Source organism: Apteryx rowi, unplaced genomic scaffold (genome assembly GCF_003343035.1).
Source record: "Apteryx rowi isolate R43461 unplaced genomic scaffold, aptRow1 scaffold_630, whole genome shotgun sequence".
Lineage (NCBI taxonomy): Eukaryota > Metazoa > Chordata > Aves > Apterygiformes > Apterygidae > Apteryx > Apteryx rowi.
Window position 1 is genome coordinate 23,467 of NW_020450906.1, and position 20,398 is coordinate 43,864.

The following is a 20,398-nucleotide window of genomic DNA, read 5'->3' on the forward strand; positions in this document are numbered from 1 at the left end:
CAGTTAAATCAGTTAATGGAAGTATCAAAAGGAAATAGGGGACTGACTTTGTATATGCCCATATTTTTGGCTAGGATTCCTTAACTGTAAAGAGTGTTGYTATATAATTCTCCCTTTGGCAAGGTCTGTGCATCACCATGATGCATCTATAAACAGAGTGTGAAACTATCCTGCTTTGTTAGATGAAGCCAGTAATTCACTACGAACTCAGACCTGTACTGAACTCTCCTTCAGGACACATTGTATGTTCCCCTGTTCAAACTGGGGGAAACAAGGCACTCGATACCCCAATGAATGTGTTGCTTTGCACACTGAAGGTCTACAAGACCACCCAGCAGTAATACATGCTAATTTGCATGAAGTGGACAGGACCTCTCCCTGTGTATATTGCGCTCTGGTGTATTTTCAACATGCCTGCTGGAAACTACTTGTACTGCTCAGCAGATGCTCTGTCCTGCTGAAATGTGTAAACAAATTGCTGTGGTTAATGATTATAGCTGTTAAATGCTTGCTTCTAGTAACTTCTGCAATATGCCAAATATGCCATTTTTTACAAAATATAGAAGATGTTTCATATCCCATTCAAAAAGCATTTAAAATTTTCAAGAATTTCCATTTTAGGTTTAACTGCTTCAGGCTGGATCTGGCTAATAGGGGATAGGATTTTGGAAGTCAGGCATTGGGAGAGTGAATTTCTATTGAGGTAATCCCAACCTTAGGAACCTTTGAAAAATGATATTCTGATTATTTCAGCCAGGAGAGATCTCTTTATATAACATCTTCAAATGAGGTAAATACAAAACTGCGCGATGTTCTTTATATTCTTATAACTTTAAAATCTTGTTTAATACACTGGAAAAGTGCACACTGATACTTCATAAATYTAAAATGGTGCCTAGTGAAAGCTTTTATATTTTGACAGAGAAGGATTACTRTTAGTTTAAAAACAGAATGGTAGAGAACCCAGATTTATTTAAAGATTTTCTGTGCCAGTGAAGTAATTATTTTTGGAAATTACAGAAGGCTTTTTAGTGTAGTTAGCACACATCCTAATTAGCATATTCCCATAATTATGAGACTTACGATACTATCTTAAGTTTTCTGCAAAAGGAAAAATTCTTTCTTTTAGCAGAACTGAACTTTTAGGAAGAATCTGAAATAATGACATGACAATCACTGTGGTTTTGTTCTTAGTTCTGTTTTTTTATTTACTGTAAAAGCGGTGTGTGCTTCATCTATCAGTGAGTTTATCATGCTCTTTCAAAATCTGATGTGTAACCTCATTCTACATACTTTGTCTTCTTTTTAAATGTCTTTTTTTATTTTGTACTTTTATTGTAATATATTAAAAAGGTCAAAAGTTCCTTCCTTTTATGTGTTAACATGTTTTCTTTCACATAAAATTTGTAGAGTGGAATCCAGTATATATTAATGTTACTTCTGTGCTGTGTTACTCAGTTGTCTGAGCTCCTAGGTTGAGTTACACACCTGGTAATACTGCATGGTCTTCTCTCTTTTATGGCAAGATAGCAAGAAATGACACAATTCCTTTCTCTTTTCATGTATATGATCTTTCCTTTTTCTATGAAAAATCCAGTCTTTGCTTTATTCACTCTTTGGATCAGTCTGAAAAGCTTCAACACAGCCTTAACTGGAGGGACAGGTTACCAGCTTGCCTAGACTGTATCATGTTATTGACCTTTCCTTTACTGAACAGACTCAACTAGTGACTGTTCAGTGAGACTATAAGTAAAGTTCACTGTGTGATTCACTCTCCATCACTTAGTTATGTCTGTCCCACTCTCTGCTGGTAGATTTCAGTTCACCGTGTGGCATCTTTTGTTTCATGTTAATTAATAAACTTTTCTGCAAGGGTGAGTAAATTTACACACAATTTACCTGTGTAAATTGTCAAAGAACCCTAGATTAAACTTACATCAATTGAGAACCATCTCCTTATTTCTGTCTGATGTACATGATCATTGTGGCTGTTGAACAGTTTTTATTGCCCAAACTAGTTGTTTTTTATTAGAGTATTTGAACACCTTTTTCCTTGAAATTTAAAAATATTGCTAACTTTATTTAAATATCATACCTCACTAGTGTGTACAATGCAGCTTTTTAAAACTGTCTGATACAAAGATCTTTCAATCTTGAAGGATTTCCAGAGTGCTTTCGAAGTAGGACAGAGGTATGACTAGACTCCCTTGAWGTCAAAGGCAATACTTTTAATTGATATAAATAGATGAAAAAAAAAATGTTCAGGGATGGTTTCTCCCACCACTGAACTGAACCCCTTCTGAGAGTGAGGGCTGATCTGTTTCACCAGTTTTCTGGCTGTGTAAATTTATTGATTTCCATTGCATAATTGTGACACCTGAAATGGAGCAGAGAATCAGGCCCTAGATATGGGGATTGCATAGTAAGCTTCATGAAGTACTTCAAGGTGAGAAGTGGAAAAGGAACTATGTGCTGTCAACACCTTTGCAACCTGAGCCCTGTCACAGCTGAGTGTCAATCCTCTCTTCATATATGCCAGTTACTGGTGTCTTAATCACTTTGTAAAAGATGCAGGGTAGGAGAGAATTGGGCACCTGGTATCCAAGTGCAACTGAAGGGGAGTGGGGAGATGGATCTAGACTGTATTGTGTGGTTTTTCTATGCTCGAGAAGGGAGCTGGCTCCTATGTTCTGAAAGAAAGCAGCAATAGTCTTTGACTGCCACTCGTCAACCTGATTTTGGATCCAAGCAGAGTCCGTGTCCTAATATTGAATTTAGGAAAAGGAAGGAAATTTTGGAGCTCATCTCACTGCTCTGGAGATCAGTTAGAGCTTTAGTGTTGACCTGAACATGATGTGCTATTGAAAATCAAGTGCTACTGAATTGTCAGCACAGCTGCAGGCAGTCTATGACTATTTGTGAAGGTCTTCTTTCTAAGTCTTCATGAGCCTTATATATGAGCTTTGATTTAGCTGATCTGAGAAGACTTCACCATGCTATGATACAGCTGCAAATGTACCATTCTTTAAAGTATATTTATTCATTGCTGGTAGCTCAGCACTACTTTTGTCTCCATATTAAATAAATATATTTGAGTCAGTAAGACCTGAGAGTGTACAAGGTTGAGTGACTAGATTAATTTTTGCACACAGCCCTGTCTGTGCTGGGTACATCACTTCGACTTAGGTAAAATGCAGACTTTGCTCTTTGAGMAAGACAACTTAAGGGGTTCCCTTCTAGGGTAGAGATAGAAACTTTTCACTTTAGGGGCTGTGCCCTTCAGATAGGTTTTGGGAGAGCTCCAGTCCGTGCACTTATGTGAGAGTACTGCCTACTATTTAAATTTGAAACCTCATGAAAGGAAGCTTACAGAATTTGGTGGATAGGGTGGTGTGGAGGGTGACAGTGGTGCGGATGGTGGTGGTTCCTCATCCATGTTCGTGTAAGTTGTTCCTCATCATGGAGCCATGCTGTTTAGTTTAAGGAGCTCTCAGTAGAGGCACAACAAAATCCAAGAATTTCTGTGCCCCAGGTGTTAGAAAATAATTTCTTGGGCAAACTTGACTCAGCTATAGGAGCATATCATGTCACAGAGGGCAGTATAATGGCTCCAATTCCATGCATTGTACCTAATGTCCAGTCATGTCCCATAAATAACGAAGACAATATTTTCATTGCCATATAGGACATACTAATGAAGTAAAATTGCAGATTTTTGTCCCTAGAGATTTGTAACTGTTAAATCAAGACAAGCTTTACCTTACCTACTGAAAATACCTGATCTTAAAACAGAGCTATTTATTATTCCACTGTCCATTTAATTTTCTAAACCATGTATTTAATCAATGTGCACTATAACATAGAAAGCAGTTGCTTGTCCAGAGAGTGTTGTTTTTACTGATAACGTTACACAACAAATGATGGGAACAGCCTCAATATATCTTGAAATGCATGACAGTGTCTGTCATGAAATCTTACTTGAAAAATTCAGATTGGCTTGAATAGGAGAGCGGTATCATATGAGATGCAAGCAATGTAATACATTCTGTGAAAAGGCATTGAAATGCAGGAAAGGTCAAGTTAAAAGGACAAGTCCCTTCTGCAGATACATGCTAGAATTAATCTTAACTTCAGTCTTACTGCTTCTTTTCTTGTTTAGCAAGAAGTGAAAGTAAGTTTATAATTACTCAAAGAGGGGAAGTTAGCACTTCTGGCCTGATTTGGGCCTAATTTTCCCATGGCCTGACAGGCAAGCGATGCCATGTTTGCCTGTGGCTGACTGGAGTCTTGGAGTCCAAATAAGTGTGTCATGGGCTGAGGTGCCTTTCTGTCAGGTGGTAAAACCTCCAAGGAGCTGCTAGAGCAGGCAGAGGTGAGCTGGAGTGCGGGAGTGCAATGACATGCCCTCCTTCCTGGAGATCTAGTGAGGAAGGTTGGGTGCTTTTAAGCTGGGTAGGTCCCGTTCAAGGATTCCTTGCGTACTACAGAGTACTAGCCGGACCAGATGTCAGTTTGGCTGCAGTGCCAAAATGCCAGTAAAGGAACTTAATTGGGGGTGAGCATTTGGTCTGCAGCCTGTGCTGACAGCTTTGTATTACTGTTGTTAGACTGTGACTGTTTTCGATCAAGTTGAAATCGTGTAATGATCATGTAATGCTTTGCAGCTGGATAGCTTCAGTTACCAAGAATCTCAGAGCACATTACAAATAATTAGTCAGATGTGGGAGGTGCAGTATTTGTCTCCAGCTGGGCATTCTTTCAAGGCTTGGGAATAAGGAAGGATTTTGGTCTAGGTACTGGTTTGGTTCAGAGTGATGTCTTTACTTGTTCCCATCATAATGTCTGGCCCCATGAAATACTCATTTACCGTTCATCATGCATCTTTTTAAAAATGAACTCGTTACAGGCATACAGCAAATAAAGAATTAAGTTTGTTTGCCCACAGTGGGTTGCAGTGATAGAAGCAGAATAATCTTTGTGTGTTAATTCTCTCAGCTGCTCCACGTGTTAGTATTCTCATCTCATAGCATCCCTGCACTCCCATAGGTACTGGCTGCAACCAGTGTAATGACGATGGCTTTACTAAAAGGAAATCCTCTATTTATAGCAGTTACCTGCAGTCTCAAGCCAGTGTCTAAATCTGAGCCCTCATGTGTGGGGGAGAAGTCAATTTTGTGAACTGCAGGTAGTACAGATGGTCCTGAGGTACCTCTGCTTGATTATGCATCCACGTCCTCTGAAAGAAGGCAGAGGTGGTGGTACAGAAACAGAAAGGAGTGTGAAAATGGTGTGAGCTGATTCAGTGCTGATTTTTGAATGAGACTAGTGAGAACTTTTTGGCACTTTATGCTCAGTGGACAGTATGACCTTATGAATAACTTCCTGCATTTTTTCTTTCTCATAGCTGTACTAGTAGCTCTAGTGGCTCAGCTTCTGTTGTGACCAGTAAGAGTGAGCCTTAGCTAGCTCTGCCCTGGGGCTCCATTGGTCTCATACAGGTCTGGTAAGATGGAGTATTTGTTGACAGAGGCCATCATATGTGCATCAAGAAAACGTCTTTCTCCGCAGATGAGAGGATCTTACTCATGCAGTGAGTCCTCTTTCTGGTCCAGGAAACCATGAAGCACTGTTTACAAAGTGGCACAGCTTCATCTGGAAGATGAACTTTCTCAGGCCAGTCAGCCTGTGTATGCTTAAGATGTTCTTTTTGCAGGGAAATACGTAGGTTTGAACCCCTTTAGGGAGAAGGAAGCTACATTGTGTAGCTCTCTCCTAAACAAGTGAGCTACAAACTGAGCTACTGGATAGAAAAGTACTATGTAGTGCTACAGCCACTGATGAGCAGATATAACTGTGGTTGTAATGTTTTAGCATGCCTAATTCTAGAGCTGCATGGGAGGCACGCTCTGTGCATACCTCTTGGATTGAATCCTTCCAGGGAGCTAGGAGGAACAATTCATCCTGTATGAGTTCTAATCAGAATTGAACGCTTAATGTGCTAAGCTGCTTAAACCTGCCCCAAACCATGGGATTTATGTTTGTGTTTCTCAACCTCAGCTAAGAAGCATTAAAACCAGGATGATATGCATTATTTTATGCGGGAACWTCATTTATAAGATCCTCCTAACACGTTTCTATACGGTGTGGGAGTAAATCACCTAGTGAGTTACCCCTGCCTGATTCTTCCTTCGCCTGTGGGTTGGGAAATTTAAATGGAAGTAAGGATCCAGCTCCCTTGTTCCAGATAAGTGGATTAAGAAGCCAGACAGGAGTTACTAGTTAGACCAAAGGTGTTAAATGAATATGGGGGAAAAATGAGAGAATATTTGAGGGAGAGCTTTGTGCATAGAAATTATCTTAAATTTAACTAGAAAATGGGATACTTTGAAGTAAACATTTCACAGCTGTGTTTTTATATATTATTTGTAATTTTCTGGATTGGAAAACATGAAACACTGTGTCCAGTATTTTTGCAACAAAATGAATGTTTGCAACAAAATGAAAGTTAGTTTCAATATATAAATTCAAAAACAATATTTTAATATGTCAAGATATTTTACTGAAAGATATACATGTCAAATTTGTGACTTGAAATTTTCTGAGATTTTCTACTTTTATGAAATTTGGCTGTATTGGGACACTTTTCTCTTCTGGAACAAATTAATTTAGGAGTACGGCTGATCCTTATAATGCTTTGTACAATACTAGTAGCTTGAAATTCTGATACTGTCAAGGAAGAAAAAATGACCATTGCTAGTGATTTTATTCTTCAAGTCAACACTTTATTTGCCTTACTGCTATTAGTAAATAAGTACATGCACTTACTCCTTTACAAACCTTTCTTTGTAACAAATACTGAATTGGATTAGAAGGAAAATAGATTTGTTATGCCTTTTTCAGCTATTGTATTGATGTTTGTGTTAGTCATAACTTCTTCATACACGATAAAATTTTACAGTAGCTGTTACTGAATCAATCCCATGGATGAATGCAGTGTGACATGTTTAAATCAGCTGCAGAAAATGAAAGCTCTGAAAAAACTTCCAAATGTGCAGATAGATACACAATTAACTAGCATTCCTATATGCACATAAATATGGAGACTTAAACATTATATGTAAGCAGCTGCTCTTTGAAGTTTTGTAGGCTCATCATTGAAGGCTGGTTTTTATATGTGCTCCCCTGGTGAGTTGGGCACGGCAGTTTTTGCATACTAGATAAACTTAACCTTTGCTTACTAAATACTTTGAGTATACTCAGGTGAGCAAGAACAACAAAGGTTTTTTAAATTTGCTGTCAGCAGGAGTGTGTATGTGTATGGGAGAAAAAGAACATTTGTTCTTGAGATTGTATTCACTGGGAATAAGTTAGCYGGACTCTCTTTTTGTGTTGATGGTGGCTAGAAGTAAGAGAACTTTCTTCTCTGTCAAGTTTAGGAAAAAAAAAAAAAGGAGATTCAAATACCCCTGGAGAGTTTCCATTTGAGTCTGCTGATAGATATCAAGTACTGTTTACYAAGCAAACTGAAATTCTCTTTTGTGTCTTCACAGGGTCAACAAGTACGAGAGCATGTTTGCTTTCTTGCAGCACTGCAGGAGACTATAGGATTGTAGTAGATATGGTCTTACGCTGTTTCTCCCTCGAAACCCTTTTGGCTTAACTTCTTTGGTTTTGGCTTTTCTTTCTTTGTTCTCTACTCCATCTCATTGCCCTATTTCATCAACTTAAAATAGCTCAATATAAGCCTTGCAAGCAAATTGGTAGTTAATACAGAGCTAAGTTTGCTCAGCTACAAATCTTGCTAGCCTAATCACACAACACCTGGAGTGTATTGCTGTATGACAAATTTAAAGTTCACAGAAATAATTGTTTTTTCCTGAAACTGAGCAAGAATTCTTAAACCAACCCCTAATACCATTCTTAAATATTTTTACTTTTTGTGGCAGTACTGCTGCTTTGTCTTTCACAACTTTTTTTGATTGCCTTTTGGAGTAGTATTTGAAAGAATACATTTCTGTTGCCTCCGCCTGCTGTAAAGTGTTTAGCAAGAATGAACATAACGGTAGTGAATAGAAACAGATGAGTCAGTGTTTTAGTCAGGCATATTAAAGTAGTCATTTAGTGTTGAAGCAACTTTTGTATAGTTTATTTTGACAAATCTGAGAAGCATGGACTTAACAGGTGAAAGGGAAACTTCCAAAGACAGTATGGTCTGGGCAGAAATTAGTCCATCAAGATCTAAGGAAAATATTCTTTTGCTTTAGAAGACTTATAATGAATCTCAGTGCAAGTATAAATGCATGTGGATTGGTGAACCAGATGAATCTGCAGTTGCTTGTTCTGTAGTGCGTTGGTTTCTCCTGTGTGAAAGCCCTGTGCAACAAAAGGAAGCATGAATGTTTTCAGAGCAGTAACTAAAAGACTTGGAGCCAAGCTGAGGAAGTAAAAAGCAAAATTCCTGCCTTTCACCTTCTGCAAGAACTGGGAGGGTAACAGAACCAGAATAAGGAGGTTCACTTTAATATGTATCTTGGTGAAACAAAGGAGATGCCAAGAAAGGACTGACAAACAGGCCTGAAACATGGTTGTGTTGCTTGAGTTGTGGTGTTGTGGTTAAGAGGCCTTTATAATAAAAGGGAAAAAGTTAGTTGTAGGTCAGCTAACTCTCATCTAAATGTGCAAAGGTAAAAACCTAGAAAAGAGAGAAGAAAGGCACAGTAGGCTGTCAGTCTCCTGTGGAATGTGTGTGACTGAAGACGTTACCAAAAAGTTTCCTGTGAGCTGAGAGACCGTTTCTTTTTCAACATAATAGACATGTTTCTAAGGCCTGAAATAACAAAATAATTGTTGGTAAAGCTGTGAGAATTAGAGAAGCTTTGGATGTAAGGTATGGCTAGTGGAAGCTGCTAGCGGGAAAGGCAGCATGAGGCATGGGTTGCACACTGATGAACACCTGGCTGAGACAATTCGCACTAACAGATCAGTGCTGCCTAAATCAAGCCTTGCTATCTATAGAAGACTTAATAAGCCTCAAACTGTGAATGATGGTTACTGGAGTGAAGGGAAAGCTGGCCTAACAGTTGCTTCCCCAGAGGGAAAGACTCTGAAATTTTATGGCTTTAGTTATACTTTAGGAATTAATTCTTGCTATTCTGTTTACTTTATTTTCTTTTCTCCTTTTTAATGAAAATGTGTTAAACTACTTGACTTACATTTGGAGGTGAGAAGTGGTGCCCTCGAGTGTTAGGAAACTTAGTATAATTTCCCCAGATCTCTGGGCAGGTCTTCAAACAAGTGTTTGTCTAGGAAGTCCCTTAAATTTGAATGCAGCTTTGCTTTTGTCAGTCAAGTCCCGGCAGAAAGGTTACACTGAGAAGTAGTTTAATACATGATCAGCAGAAGCAGTGACAGATTGATTCCCCGGAATAAGGGGTCATATGAATACATCAAATCAATGCTGAATTAAGGCTTGGTTTGAGATGTCTGCAGGAAGGATAGATAGTTTATCTGTACAAAGATGTACATAATCCATATGCATTTCTGGACAGAAGATGAGCTGGGACTCTTATATGTGTATATCCTGTTTTAGGGTATGTTATGGTAATTATATCTGGGGTGAAAGGCTCTCTCCCTTCCCTGGCAAATCTGTTAGTGATCTTTTTTTATTCCTTAGAAAACAAGTGATTATAGGAACCCACCAAGAGCAGGTAGCTGAAGAATCACATGCTTTCAACATTCATAACCCTTATATGCGAGCAAGTGCTGCCTCTGGTAACAGAGCTGTTATGGTAACCAGGAATTTAGGAGACTGCACACAGAAGCTCCTTCCAATACAGTGGATTAGAAAACCATTAGTTGTAGTTGCTGAGGCCCCTTGTCTGATGCATTTTTAGGTGATGGCATTTTGACTGTTGTTTTAACAAATGTAACTGAGTTTCTCATCAGTGCAGAATAAGTTTCTCTGGTTCTGCTGTCATCTCAGTTTCATTAAACACATACCTAAAGAGCCATTGGGATGGAGTCTTTATTTTTAGGGAATATTGTTCTCTAACTGTTGAGAATTTGATTTAAATCCATCATATTTAAAGTCTTGCCTCAGGTTTAAAAAAAATTAGTGTTATTAATGTTGCTTTTACTATTGTTTGGTCTTAAAGAACCCTGCTCATTTCGGTTTGGAAGGCTTTAGAAATTCTTGTGATATGGCAGTATTTTTCTGAAACATGCCTGAAGTTGTCAGCTTGGTTCTCTTAGGGCTGTAAATCATTTAGCAGTGCTTACTGCAGATGGGTCAAACCTCATGCACTGTGCATAGGTTCATTTGGTCCCTGTCTCTGGCTCATGTATTTTCAACAGCTCTGTAACCTGTCTTCCATTCTTTGAACACAGATATTTAAGGCAATTGCTGATCAAATAGTCAGAAGAAGTCAGAAGAAAGTTGGGAGTCTGCTGTGGTGATGACAAAAAACAAGCTTTGCTGGTTAACTTAAAGCTAATGGTTTTGTTTATAGTGGGGAAAAGCGTTTGTTTCCTGTATTGATTTTTTCCTTAGGCTTGCTAAGTTACTACCTACTTCTTTCACAACAAAAGATCATATGCAATGTAGGGACAGGCTATTTTAGATTATTACTGAAATGGCTTTGTTTTATCCATTCTTTCCATCCTGTCCGATCCACTTATTCTGCCCTGCCTGTTACTTGGAGCCTTAATGTTCAGCACAAGCTATACCTGCACTCCAATGCAGAGGCCATTCAGTTAGTTACCTGATGYTCTTTCTAGTCAGAGAACTGTCTGAGAATAGGTTTAATTCACTGCTGGTGTCATTTTGATATCAAATGTTAATGTGCTCTGTAAATATGGTGCTTTGTAACAACAAAAATCCTGGGCCATTCTTAATTCCCTRCAAGTAGCATCTTGTTCTTCAGGGTTTCTTGGTTTGTCAGTGAATGCACATCCACTTTTTACTGTGTGCAGTGATTCTGTCATATCTCAGATATACTGGACTTGCCATGTACACCTAGTATGCAAAGTATTAATTTCAAGTGGGAAAAGAAGGGTATGCCCAGGAAAGTCCAAATACATGGCAGCTCCTCCTGAAGTGACAAGGACAGGAGGCTGCTGAATAAGCCAGTGAAAAATGGTGGGCAAAAGAAATTCAATCCATAGCTTGTATTTTGTGTTGGGGAGGTAGAGGAGGAATCTTCTATATTAGCATCCAAGGAATGGAATATGAACTTAGCCCTGTCAATTGACATCTTGAGGCATCAATGAGACTTCCATGGCTTTTTTCATTACTAGTGACTTATGTATTCTGACTGCTATTACCTACTCCTGTAGTCACCTCCTTGCTTTCCTGGGCAGCTCATTGTAAGTTTACATGCACAAGTAAGAAGCTACTAAAAAGGAGCTGAATGGCTGTTTTGAGTGTTTTGGTGCATTGCTGGATGGTTAGTCTGTTTTAGACTTGAGTTGTGAATATAATAGGATTTGCCAGGGTGTTTACCTTTAGTCTTGCAATAGTGGTTTTTAAGTGTTACTTGGGTTAAAATTGCACACAACAAAATTGGGGTATGGTGTCAGAATTTCATAATTGTAGCTCATCTTTGGCTTTTTTCTAAATTTCTTTAAGATGTGAAGTTTGATACGGTTGTGATACTGTTTCCCTAAACAATAAAACTGGACTCAAGTGCGCTATTAGAGCTGTGGTTATAAATCCAGTCTGTGCTCATAGTATACAGTGATTAACTAGTTCTTGCAACTGCATAGATCTCTACTGATAGCCATAGCCTGCAAGGTGAAGCAATTGCTCATAACTACTGAGCAGTTATCCCCATACATCACTGCATGAAGACATCAATCCTTGTCAAGGTTAAAAGGACATTTCTCAAAAGCTGGCATTACTGCAGTTCACAAAGGCAATAATACAAGCAAGTTGTTCTTCAACAGCTTTATTGCTGTTAGGATTTCTTAAGTTTGAGGATAGACATTTTAAGGGTGCTGACCATTGCTGCAGAAGAAATCAATATGTGGCATAATTACAAAATACATTTGTCTTCTGAGCTCATGTTTTCTTCCCGAGTTTTCAAAAGGAGAAGACTATATTTGTTCAGATGCACAAACATGGCTGTCCCCTCTATCTACTTTCCTTTTGGAYTAATCCTCTATTTCAAATGGAAATGAAATGTCTGTCTTGCTGTATGTATATCTTGGGTGTTTCTGGCCAGATAATACTGCAGAATGCTTACATATGATCTTTTTTTCCAAATGCTTTTCTGATATCATGGATATGTTATAAAGAAAACAAGGTCTACTGATGATGCAAGTTCCTGGCTGGATATGGGTTAGATCCTTTCTGGGGCTGTTCCTATGCAATTATGGAGACTTACTGCATGTGAAGAATTCATTATTGCATCAGCTGTGGTCATCTCCATCCCTACCAGGAAGGAGAACTGATTTCATAAATGAGACACCTACATTTGAACGTGGGCTCAGTTTTCAGTGGTGCAAAAATATTTTGTGACCTTGGGTAAGTCACTTCATCTCTGAAGTAGCTCTTTCTCTGTAAAATGGCAGTTTATATTTCCGTCTTAGAGCTATTTGGGGAGAACAAATCCGTTGGTATAAGTAGGAAGCTCAGAAACTACATTGTCAAGAGTTATGAAAATCTAGACAAATAATAAAAACTTTTCTGGATGAAAAAATTGGAAAGCTACAGGATTTGGTTCTTTTCTCTCTTCTGCTTTTATTTTGCTAATTCTCTATTATCTAGATAAATTCTGTAACTTCAGAACAGAACCTAGCATTACCCCTGAGGAGAAAAGCATGTAAAACAAAAATAAATCACATTGTTCATAGTGTTAAAGGTGGCTGGAGTGCACTTCAAGCAAGGATTCGGTTTCTTCATATTGTAAGAATGTAGCATTTCCTACCCAAGATCACATCGTGTACTTCTAGATGCACAAGGAGCTTTCCTAGAATTTACAAGAAAACCCATTTATTATTTTGACTTAAAATCAATTTAAACACAGTCCCTTTTAGGGCATTAGTAGTTCTGTCAGACTGTTTTTATGTCACTAGTGATTCTAATGGAGTATCAGAAACTCTTAAAACTCACCTAGGTCTTTGTTCAGCTTTATTTGCAGATGATTTTTTTTAAATGTAGGAATAATGCTATCTCTTTGCCATCATTCTCCATAATTGAAGAATCTTCTTTAGTAGAGGGAGAAATTACTCTTCCATAGAGAATTCCACAGATAGATAACATAAAGCTGTACAGGCATGTTAACAACACATTTTCACAACTAATGTGCCTATAATCTAGCAAACTTAGTACTTGTTTACAGAGATGGAATTTATATCCTTAAAAAACCTGTACTCTTAATTATTTAATATGTCCAGTTAATACGAACTTCGACACAATTTTTATTTGGAAGTGTATTTAGAGCCACAGTTGCAAAAGTGTGTCGGGGTCTGTTTTGGCACTATCTAATACATCTGAAAAAGGTGTGTGGAAAATGCATATAAATCATGTGGTAGTTATGTAGTGCCTTCTGAGCTCAAAGGGAGCACTCTTCAGGAGGCTGTAGATCAAGCTGTAAATGACCAAGTTAAAACAAAAGTATTCAAGACTGATGTTTCTTTACTACTCCTGTGTACATGGATGCTTAGGTAAAAGTGGGTGCGTGCACACTAGGAAGCGTGGACAGAATTCTCCCTACAGACTATTGTTTGGCTTGACTGTTTGCATGGTATCAGTACGTGTGAAGAGAAAGTAGGATATTTAGCACAATTTTATACTTATTAATGGTGCAACCCTCCTGCCCCAACCTCAAACTTCTAGAATATTTTGAGTGATGTCCATATTACTTGTTTTTGAAGTTGCACATTTCTGGTATTTTGAGACATACCATAAAAAGCAAATTTTCAACTTTGTGAATATTAAGCATTAGGTGTTAACATCTTTTTGGGCTCTGTACATGCAAAATATTTCAAGACATGCTAATATGTCTATTGTCACTTTTTGGAAGGGAAAATGCATTTGATGGCACAATTACAGTTTTGATGGGATCAATTTTTTTATTTTCTTAATCTTATATTTTTATATTAACTTCTCACCAGATTCAGTGCATAAAGAATTAAGGCATCTGTTTTGCTGTATGCAGGTGTTATGAGAATTTAGGTATAAATCTGTAAATAAAAAGCAATCATATATGTATTTTCTCTTGGACTTTGGAGTTAAAGTAAATGCCCAAGAATTGGTAACTGTGGTCTCTCAAATTGTCTATTAATAAGGCTAATTGACTTGTGCAATTAGCTATAGATTTTGATAATCATTAAGACTTAAAGGGGCAAATTTGGCTTGCTCTATAGCAAGTTTTTGGAGGCCAAGATCATATTATCTGACTAAATGTTGTTCTTCCCTTTAAAAGCCAATTTAAAGTATAAATAAAAATATTTTTAGCTTAAAATAGCTTGTGTGCAGCTGGTCAACTGTAAGATTGAAATAGTTTACTGGAGGATAGGTTTGCATGAATTCTTTGTTTTAGCAAAATGCCTGCTGGAACTGTATGTGGACTAAATAATAGATGGAGGAGCTAGCTGCAGCATAAAAGGTAATTGATCTTAAGAGCAGACAAAGGAAAAAAACAACTGTTTGTAATCTGGAGGCAAGTGGAGGTGGTCAATGCAAAGGATACATGCTGTATTAATTTTAAACCATACATTTCCATGCAAGTGAGAGAACACAATGTGGAAGAAATGGCTCAATGGAAATAAGACAGTCTGTGCTCTTCAGCGTAGCAAGGTAAACCTTTCTGTGTGTTCCTCTGAGAAGTCACTGCTGCTGCTTGGATGTAATGGGCTAACCAGTGGGTTTTAAGGAAACAAGCAGTTGTATGAGCAAGCTGCTTTTGGCAGAGAGCAGAGTATGACAGGTTGGGTCCTGAAAAAGAGGCGTGAGTTAACATATCTAAAACTTTTCACCCCTTTACTGGAGTAAATGTTGCCAGAACTATGCAGTAGAGCTGGGAGAATAATAGCTTAAAATAATAGCATCCTGGAAGAGGGTCCTTTAGGTCACAGGTATGTCTTAATAATCTTGTCGTTTTGGATTTTATTAAAATGTGAAATTGGATGTTGCTTTGACCTAGAAAAAGCTATTTTTGTACTCAAGAGTTTAAGGAWTTTTTGGTGAAAATGTCTTAGTGCCACCATGCAAAATAAGTGTTTTTTCCATGTTTATATTATGGTAACTTATATAACTTTGCAAATTGATATGCATAGTTGGATTGAATTAATGAAAATGGTTTGAAAATCTGATCAGTTATCATTGGTTAAATTACTTGTTTTCATCTATGCAATATGATGCTTCTCTAATCTGGAATTTTTCTTGCACTAAGTAATGCACTAACACATCGGAGAGGCTGAGTATTTACTGCTGTTGCTTGCTAAGCTGACTTAGAACTGCTCAAAGAGGCACCATATTGCTTGTGATCCAACTTTAGTTTGACTGTCTCTTGGAACACAAACATTTGAACTTTATTCCCATTGCAACTGTTGATATAATGTTCAGTAACAGTCCACTAAAATTATTAGACCTGAGATGTTCTTATTGGTCTCCTTTGTCTTTTTAGCTTAATAGTGTTATTTTGTCCTCTTTCTATTCCTATATTTTTCAAATTGTGTTTGAAAAATAGCCTTGAACTACATCAACACTAAAAATGTTTCAGTAAGTAACTCGTACTCCTTCAGCTGACCTTGCCGTGCTTCCTTTAATCTTCCTCCTTTCTTCCAGAATCCCCTGTAGAACTCTGCTCTGACTGAGTTTTAGAAACATGGTGTTGAGGCTCTGATTGCTTTAGGCAGAAACACACTGAGATCTAGCATGGGATAATAGATTAAATAACAGCCAGTGTGTTATATGAGTGTATTTTATAATTTACCTAACTAAATTAACATACTAGGTAGGATAACTGGAAATATTTTCAATTTGCAATTCTTACTATCTCAAGTGGTTTTAGAACTCATGTGGCCACAAACAAGCAAAAAATCCTTAAGAATGACTTAGAAAGCATTTTATTGAAATACTTGCCTTTTTAAACAAAAAAGTACTTTTTTATACTTTTATACAAAAAAATACTGCTTTTATGAACACTTATATTAACAAAGTCAGTGCTAAATTATTCATGAAAAACAAATATGAAAAGGTTAGAAACATAGTATAACTAAAATTTGTGGCTGAATATTCAGGAAATATTTTCCTGCTGTAATCGCAGTCTTAATTTGAACACTACAGTGGAGACCATAGATCAAATCTACTCTGAAGTAAATAGCATGGAATAACATTAAAATTTAAGAAGCTCTAAAAATTCAGACCAAGGTAAACATTTTCAGTGATGCTTTTACTTTTGCTCAGGGAAGTCTCTCTGGAAGGGAGTGAGAAAGGCAGAAAATGAGGAGGAAGATCCTGTGAAGAATTTGCCTGTGCCAGCTTCTACCTAGTAAGGTATGCAGGAGCATGTGTAGCTTTAATGATGTCGGAATGTCTTCTAACATGTGATTACCTGGCATGAAATCATATAGTGCAGCCGTATGGCAAAGTAGCTATAGATGAGCACATATATCAATATTTTATAAGTAAAAGTGATTCCTGGGATTTAGTGATTACCTTAAAGAAATTGGTTACAATTGCATGAAATTTAGCATTAACTCTAGAGTGGCAAAAGAAAAATGAAACCTAAAGGTCATTTTTAGATGAATAAAACACTCMCAAGTGCTTAATTTTGCCGTGTAGTAAAAAATATGGTTTCAGTTCAGGCATTTTGACATATGTAATCTGAGATTAGGTTAAAATGGTTTTTAAAATGAATTGTTTTTCTTTTTTAATGATGCTTGATGTCAGGTAGATGGACAGAAGTGTTTTCCTGGCCCGTTAACTCTACCTGACGCATACTCTGCAGAAGGACATGGCTGAGATTGAGAATGTCTTTCAAGGAAACTCCAGAAGCAATCGAGCATGCCACCTGGTCCATATCTGTCTTTCACACTTAGCTTTTAGTAATTAATTGTCACAAGTACAGTAAGTATAGAGCCTTACATCAGAGAACTATTACCTTATAAATGGGAAGCATGTCAAATTATCTGCACGTGACCTGAATATTTTGCAAAATTTATCTGTTGGCTCAAACTAGCCTATGAAATGATGTTGAGGCTTGCTTTCTAAAACTTGTTTAACTTTCAGAGGTTTAAAGCTTTTAATTTGACGTTTACCCCTTCATTGCACTTGCCTCACCTTTGTGCCTATTGCAAAGCCTTTGAGCATGCCTGTTGCAATGCCTTATGAGAGTCTGCTTTAACTGTTGATACACATGTATGTCTGTAGTGTCACTGGATACTCTTTTGTTTGGATATTAGGTGTGTTGGGATGCCAATAGTTTAAAACACATAACTCACTATTGACCTGATTTTACATTCTGAGGATAAGAGATATTTGTGAATCAGGAGGCCTGCACAGAGATTATTTCAGAAGTAGATGTTCACTCATTTTCTTAATCTGTTTTGTACATCGGTAGCTGAAATCCAAAAGGTTGGACCAGGTTACARAGATGTAGGTAAAATATATCATTTATTTTCAGTGCAACTTACAACACAGTATTGATTAAAAAAACTTCATAACGTAGGAAGTTCATTATGAGGATTTTCTGGGAGGAGTATGACAGGGCTTAAAACACTGGATTTTGTCATTATCTCTTCCTCCTTGTAAGCTCTCTAATACTTCCCAATCCTTGCCACAGAGTGACCTTTGCTGAGAGTTGGATGACAGTCCTTGACAGAGCCTTGCCGTCAGAACACAGTAACGGTTGCTGAAAAATCACCCATAAATCAGGCAAGCTAGAAAATAAAAAGGAGGGCAGTGTGGAAGAGAAGAAACTGGATATTCTTTTTTTTTTTTTTTTACCCCCCTTTTCTTTGCTTTTGGGTGTCAACTTGAAAATGAGTTTTCAGATATGTTAAAATATAAAGGCAGAAGACATAGGCCTATTAAAAAAAAAAAATTATTAAAGATTTTTAGAACCAAATCTGGTCTTGGCATGTTTTCAGCTAGACTTTTCTCACTGTTYTGTAAGTCTGTACCAAATACATATGGCAGCATAATGGTGGTGGCTGTGGCCATGTGGGTTAGTTCTAAACTTAGAAAGAATCCTGAGTGTGTGTGTTTTTTGGTTTTTTTGTTTTGTTTTGTTTTAAACTTAACCTCAGTTTCAAAAGCAGACAGCAGTTGTCTTCGCTTCCATGATGGCTGACTCTCATAAGGAGTATATCTAACTGTATAGAACCAGTGTAATATGAATAATAAATATATTTTGACCCTTGTTGATATACATCATTTCTTTGAGTTTGCTTAGCATTTTGTTTTTAATTTTCACAACCACAAAACTGAAAAGCAAAGGAAAAATGCATTTGACACTGCTCTTATCAGGGTCAATTGTATCTACTTCTAAGGATAGTATCTGGTGGATTTAAAGTTCTGTAAGTCCTAGATAAGCTTTTGGGAGAATTGGATTAAGGAACACATACAGAATATCTGTTGTATATAGACATACATATGCATATAGATGCTAAGAAGGTAGATAMAATCATTAAATTGATATGTAGCTCCTAAATTTACAAACTTGTGGTGTTAAATAGGTGGATGTTGAAACATATTGTAGCTAGCACTTTGATCTGCGAGTGAAAGTACTTTTTCTTAAAAGATAAGAGTATTTAGTGAGCTCAGCATCTTGCCTCTGTTACTAATGTGTGGCTTTCATGACTTTGGAAATGAGTATACAGTGATTTAGATGAGTATCAGATGTTTAAAGTGGGATTTAACTCTCTAAAACATAAGGGAAAACTAGTCAAGATCAAAAACTACATGGAACAGATCCTCAGTAATAGATTCTRCCAAGTTATGGTGTGGTATGAAAGCTCTTTGAGAGAGGTTGTAGCCAATTCCTTCCCCAAAACCAATTCAAGAGAGTAGTGTGTGGCATGTTCTTGCTCCAGGTAGGTCCGGAGATAATGTGATCATTTACRCTGTGGTCATTTAACAATGATTAAGTCTTTAAAATTGTCTTTAAAAAGATCTAGTCATCTTGGCTTCCTCTGTGATTGACAAAGTCTGGCAACTCCTTAGTATGTATCTAAATAGAAGGATGTATCAGCCTCTGGGATGATAGCCTTTCTCCATTGCCTAGGAAAGTATACTGGATGRTTGACTTAACTTGACCCTTGATTTGGTTGCGTAAAACTAAGGGAGATAAATTTTACCCTTTAGGACTAGTAAGAGTTCTATAAACTAGAATAAACTCTAAACTACTGTCTTAAACTGAAGCTCAAGGTATTACAGTTCCAAAACAGCACAGAGAGCGAGATTGGTTATTTCCTAATCCTGTCTGATAAGAGCAAGCTTATTACAGTATCCATTTGTAGTGTTCAGTTCATAGAATTTTCTATGAATAGGTATTTCCCTGTTGGGAAAATGTGTGCTTTAGATACTTGTAATGAAGGTTTTCGTCATTTTAGTCAAATGGGTGATGAGCCAGGATTCACAGAAAGTATGAATCAGGTGGTATGCAAGGTATTTAGTTTGGTTTGAGTCTAAAGCAAAAGGATAATACTTCTATACTTTCCTATCTTYGAAGATGATACATGTATATGGGAACATTTATAAACATCCCTGGAATCAAAACATGGACTGTATATAGGTAGAAAACTGTCAACTTCTTTTCCTGGAAACGGATTTTAATTTTTGTCTTCAATAAACATGGATTTTTTTTTCTCCTTCCTTAAGAGAAAGGCATCCTTTAGGTGTGTGGCAGAAGATAGGCAGCAGAAATTGAAATGCAAGTTTTGGGAAAATGTCTGGACGAGTGGTAAACTCTTTCAAAGAAGTATGGCCATGAATCCAAATTTGAACACAAAAGAAAATCAGGTAACTTGATTTTCCAAATGATTAGCATTTTCAATCAATGCCAGATTTTCCTTCAGTTGAATAAGACTAGGTAGTGATTTGACCGTAGAGATTTTTTTGGAATCATTGGATAATTTAAGTTGGAAGAGACAAGGCAGAGCTGATTTGAATCAGGTTGCTCAGGGTTGTGTCCAGTTAAGTTCTGAGTATCTCCAAGGATGGAGATTATACAACTGCTCTGGGCTCCAGCTCAGTGTTTGACCGCAATCATGGTGAAAAAGCTTTACCTGAAACCTTATCGGAATTTTCTATGTTGCAATGTGTATGTGTTGCTGCTCATTCTGTCCTGGTGCACTCTTTAAGAGGAGCCTGGGTCCATCTTCAACTATACTTTTCATTAGGGTATATTGGAAGACAGAGGTAAGATACTTTCTTCCTGTCCTGTGCGTC

The 20,398-nt window shown here is 37.3% G+C and overlaps 1 long non-coding RNA gene across 2 annotated transcripts; it reads left to right on the forward strand.

Annotated features, from left to right (window-relative positions):
• The first annotated feature begins 577 nt into the window (after positions 1–577).
• LOC112974839 lies at positions 578–17,924 on the forward strand. 2 transcript variants are annotated; one of them, XR_003256394.1, is made up of 4 exons: positions 578–790; positions 12,295–12,523; positions 16,412–16,501; positions 16,898–17,924. It is a non-coding gene; the product is annotated as an uncharacterized LOC112974839 (long non-coding RNA). The 2 variants fall into 2 exon arrangements; XR_003256395.1 differs by lacking the exon at positions 12,295–12,523.
• The last annotated feature ends 2,474 nt before the right edge of the window (positions 17,925–20,398 follow it).